This window comes from Rhipicephalus sanguineus, chromosome 3, assembly GCF_013339695.2.
Source record: "Rhipicephalus sanguineus isolate Rsan-2018 chromosome 3, BIME_Rsan_1.4, whole genome shotgun sequence".
NCBI classification, from domain to species: Eukaryota; Metazoa; Arthropoda; class Arachnida; order Ixodida; family Ixodidae; genus Rhipicephalus; species Rhipicephalus sanguineus.
Window position 1 is genome coordinate 68,203,638 of NC_051178.1, and position 5,881 is coordinate 68,209,518.

Here is a 5,881-nt window from a genome sequence, read left to right on the forward strand (position 1 = left end):
TATATGAGGCACGTCGTTGTAGGGGAATCCGGATTTATTTTGACCACTTGGAGTTCTTTAATGTGACATATAATTCTCAGTACGCGGGTGTTCTTTGTATTTCAATCCCATTGAAATGCGGCCACCGTGGCCGGTAATCTATTCCGCGCCCTCGAGCATAGCAGCGCGACACCATACATGCTAAGCTAGCACGGAGGCTTGCTTGATCAGCGTACGTCCGCGTGCATACATACCGCGGGCTGGGCATACATACCATGGCAGAAAAACGTTTACGCAGCTACCCCTTGCCTCTTACTTTTTTTTTTACTGCAGTAGCGTGCTGCTGGTACCGACGCAGCACGTACTTATCAATCGAGGCTTGTGAGCCTGCACTAGCTTGACACAAATCTCAGGACGCAAACAGAAAATGGTGACGACAGAGTCGCCACCACGGCACAGCACTGTCTCTTCGACGCCGTATGCACAGACGTAGTCTGCTTTGCAGAGCTTCGCTCCGTTTTCTAGTGCTTTCCTGAGAAAGTAGCCTTCAGACAAAGTTATTTTTTTCTAAACCATAGAGCAGTATTACCGGAGCAATGGCTGCTCGAGCTGTTCGCGCCAAAATGAAGCACGGAAACAGCGCACGCGCGTGCGCTCACCGCGGTACAGCGCGGCCGCTTGTCTGAGCGCGAGCGGCATGGCCTCCGAGATTAGCCGGCAACGCCGAGGCCATGCAAGCGGCTGAGTTATGTCGCGACTCCCCGCCAGGCGCCCTTTTTCGGCGCGCCACCTATCCAGCGCTGGTCTCCCATAGGGATGATTGTTGTAGCATGGAACAGCCAACGAGTGGAGTTGGCAGGTACAATCGCTAGATTTATAGACAAATTTCCGCAGCCGGTTTGTTAAATGAAAACTAGATGGTGCTACCGCACCATGGCCTTTCCCGTGCCGTGGCCTTTGGCAGCTCTGCTCAATATGCCTCCATCCGCCGCGCGTCGTGTGCTCGGCGTCCCCATAGCGTTTGCTCCGAGGCGTTGGGCGAGTAAAAGTACGGTCCGTGGAATATACTGGCTAGTCTGCTGTCTCCGCTCTCCGCCGCGGCCGCTCGGGGATGCATGCCGCGGTGGCGCTACGAGCAATCGGAGTTCCTTGAACAGACGCCCCCCATGATTCCCGCATACGGGAGGGCTGGCGCAGCCGTTTACCACCGCGATTTCGCGTTCGCTTACCTTTGCACGGCGAAGGTCTGCGGGGCTTCCTTTTATTACAATAAGTGATACGTTGTACGCATAAGTAATGGTGTTTTATGCCTCCGGCTTGTGAGCCCACCTTCTCACTTCCTGGTCGGCTTCCAGCCTGGACTAGGAACAAACCCATCTGTTTCTGCTTTCTCACGTAAAGCCGCTGTACATTGACGAATCTTTGTCGCTTCTTGGGGGGACACTTTGGGCTCTTTCTCGGTGGTCTAGTTGGCTTGTCTGTTTATTACGCTTGTCTACCTCCTTTAATTCTTTAATGAAGACGTATGTTCTCTCTCATCTACCGAAACCTAAACGCGAAAATCCGAACGAAAAAAAAAAGGCGTTAAGCAGTGCGAGTTCGTCATGTGTGTGCACTGTTTAAAAACATAAACGACTTCGAGTACCTTGTACTACACTAAGAGCTGCAAACTGTCCCTATACCTCAAGGAAGCTCAAAGTAGCAAATAAAAGAAATAAGCAGTGCGAGACAAGTGGAGTGGCCGAGCAGTGGAAAAAATGACATTGAACGACACGTTGAGCGTTTTTTGTGCCGCGAATGTGCCCTTCGTGAGCACACGAAACAGTCATGAAAAAAAAAGAACAAAGCATTTGCACTTAGTACAATATCATGTCTTTCTGCGTTGTGTACGACGGCAAGGATCGTAATTATCGTCTACTGTTTTTGCAATGCACGCTTCCCGCCTATTTTGCGCTTATTCCTGCCTGCAACAGTGCTATGAAGAACGAACCTATATAGCTTCGAGGGAGGAGGCAAAAAACGAAATACAACGCAAATCATGACGGCCAGCACTACTTTTTATTTTAGAGTTTCGAGACTAGCGGCTAGTACTGTTGAAAGGAAATGATCCCATGTATCGGTTTTTCGCCGCTACACATGTTTGTGATAGCATTTTGTACCAAGCATCTGCTGTGAATGTCTCAGGCAGTGGCAGGAGCATTTTATTTGTCGCGACATTATGTTGTATGGCAGCAAACAGACCTAATAATCATTCGAGCGAAATGTCAGGAACGTGGCTTATTGTGAAAAGAAAAAAATCTTAACTGCAACATTTTCATGTGTGTACTATGATCTCTCATTCTGAGAATAACCTTGCCTTTTCTTTTCTCTGTCACACATCGACAACGTCACATACTTAGCGCAGTAAATATATTTGAAATAACGTTTTCATTCTCGTAATTGCTTACCCGGGGAAAACTGGTCTTACAAATTATTGGCACACTTGTGAGCACAAATTAACAGCTTTTATACTATGATTGCAGCCTTGCGACAACAGTAACTCCTAAATAAATAAATGAGAAAAAGAAATCTTCCACCCTTTGGTATTGCTTCGAGTAGCCACGTCCTCTGAAATGAGTGGCTGGATCTGCTGGATCCGCCACTGATCTTAGTGTGATAACGACAGTGTACCGAAGAGAAACGACGTTGAATGCAATGCTTGGTCGGTTCAAGACGTTCTAGCCTCTCCACACGAACAGAACGAAAACGAGTTGTTCATGCGGGAGCACAATAATAAAAGGCTAGGCACGATGCGCCACCGATTCCTCCTGCGCTGCCTACGCGGATGGGCCATGCATGCGCTCCGATGCATTGCAGCGCCCCCTGCGCATGCATCAGCGGCGCGGACATGGCCTTGCATGGGGACGGCGCGGACAAGGCAGACTAGACTAAAAGCGAACTGACGGCAGCGCCGAAAAAAACTCAACGTGGCGGCAGTTATGAACGCGGTTTCCTTCCGCCTTAAGCGGCCAAGAAGGAGGGGGAGTGCTTGTACAGTGTCAAGGGAAATGACACACAACAAGAACAGCACAAAGAAAGTTGCGGGCGTTTCAAAACTAACATTCTGCGGTATTAAATCTATGTAACACAAAGCACATGTGAATCTGCGAGCACAGGTGTGAGGTTCTACTGACTCTGGAGTACGGCAGCACCTTTATGTTGTTACGGGAAGTAGCAGATTTACACACGTGTCGTACAAAAGGGCTTTACACACACACACACACACACACACACACACACACACACACACACACACACACACACACACACACACACACACACACACACACACACACACACACACACACACACACACATATATATATATATATATATATATATATATATATATATATATATATATATATATATATATGAGATGAGTGAGAAGAAGGACTCACGTACGAAATGTAGTTTTATTAACGTTTCGGCTGGCCCACCAGCCGAAACGTTAATAAAACTACATTTCGTACGTGAGTCCTTCTTCTCACTCATCTATCGTACCGGACCCATCGATCTTCATCCAAAGTATATATATATATATATATATATATATATATATATATATATATATAGTACGGAAAGAATCACGCGGACCCCGACAGAACAACAAAGAAGAAAGAAAATACGGCTTTCCTCAGTTTGGCACTGCATATTCCCACCAACGTTTCGTCTGGCGGACCAGAAATATACAGTGCAAACGAACGAACATCATATTTTCTTCCTTTCTACCTCAAATGAATAATGTTGGTGGTAATCCCAAAAATGTAAGGAAGCCCGTATTTACCGATTACACAGCTTCCATATATATGTATATGGAAACTTTCTCGTACAGCCATGGAAACTGTGTTATAGGTATGTACGGGCGTCCTTACATTTTTGGGATTACCCCCAACATTATTCTGTTGAGGTAGCGAGCGTGCAGTACTGGGGCGTTTCGTTCGAATTTCGTGGCACGTTCGGCAGTAGTGGCGCTGTGAAAGCGTGAGACTGAGCAGTTATTATCGCGATTTGTGGCCAGCCACAAGCGGTTATTTCTGCTGGGAGACGGGGCGCTCTGCAGAGACCGCGAACGGTGTTATTGCCCAGAGCACCGTGACAAAAACAATGATAGAAACAGAAGGTAGTGGGTGTTCTGCTTCATAAGGCGCGTTCAAATTGCCGGCACGGGGCATCCGACAGGGCCGACGGTACGAGCAGGCGGTTGCACAATTCGGAAGCCACTCCGCAATCGTGGTTTCTGCTTGGTGCGGCGGCAGTCGTGCTTAATTCGGGTGAATGGCATGCATGCTCGCGCGGAGCGATCGAATAAGCATGTAAACTAGCTATAGCGTGCACGGAACACACTGCCGTCAACAGGCACCAGATCAGCGGGCAGCACGTACCTGAAATTGGTCACTCACAACCGCGGTCTGCAAACTTGCAAGCGCTACTGCGCACACATTGTAACCATTCAGCAGGTGTGTTTTCGAATAGAGTCCAGTTATGTTCGAAAACGTATTGTGAAAAGACAGGCACGTAAGTAGAACGAACATCGCAATATAAACACTTCTTGCACTTCTATATTAATATGCTTGCTTGTTTTATTTTAGGGGCGAAGCTCCTTAGGGTGTGGGTCGTTTCCTTCTGTGTAGTAATAATAGTAGTAGTATGTAGCCAGCTCTAGCTTAATGAATTGCTCACTAGATGAGCAATTCACTACATATCATAATTTACAAGACATCGTAGTATTCCTTGATTTAATCACAATAAAAGACATACTTTGCGGGCGATATACTCTAGTGAGCTTTCACCTTTTCGTCTTAATGTACATGATAGAGAGAATTAAACTTTATTATCTGACCAGGCGCGTTCTCTTCGCCCAGAGGTGGGTGACTTCCTTATTCCAGGTAGCCATGGCTTGCAGCTGATGCCAGAGCCCTGTCCACCAGTCGGAGCTGGTCCTCAGGGTTTAGTGACGTCAGCAACGCCTCCCACTGGTGTTCCGGATTTGCTTGGATGCTCTGTTCGTCTACGATAAAGAAATTATTTCTACGAAGAACGCAAAGCATACCTTGAGCAAGATGTTTGGCTAAATGGGACCATCAGGCGATGCGAAGCCGGAGCACTTGCACGATCGCGTTCCGTTGGCATTCGTTGGGCAGGCTACCGACCTCGCGTCGTGGAACGCGAAGAGGAACGCTACGCGCGTCGTGTCTTCCCTCTTGCCTTGCCGTCAATTCTCACAGGGCGAGCGGGGAACGCGGTCGCTCTTGGCGCCCTTTCTCTTTCGCTCGGAGTCGCGCTCGCTCTTGACGCGCTTTCTCTTTCGCTCGGGAGCGGACACTTTCCCTGCATTTCACCGATCACAAAGAGGTGATAATGAAGGGACCACGTAAACCAACAGTACAATAAAAGTTTGATGTTTAATATATACACCGTGTTTCACACTCTTTATATGATATACTGGGCGAATTTCACGGAAGAGTTTCACGGTTTACCGATGATTCCCTCCGGAGCTTCGCCTCACTCATCATCATTCACCCCGTGGATACGCTGTGTTTATCTTTTTTAATTCTGGCCGGGTTTCGCAGGCTAAAACCTGTCCACGTGTTATCGCACGGCGCAAGCCGTGTCTATGTGTATCAGAACGTACTCGAGTGCTTTCAATTTTACTAATCACATTGTGTTGTTACTGTTCGAGCAGCAGGTGTAACACTGGAGTGTAGCATGACGCATCGAGAAAAATTGACGCATTTGAAGCAAGGGGGAGATTTTCAGCCATTTTTGACCATGCTCACCGTAATTGTTACTCTTTTTTTTTTTATCTGGGGTTTAACGTCCCAAAACCACGATATGATTATGAGAGACGCCGTAGTGGAGG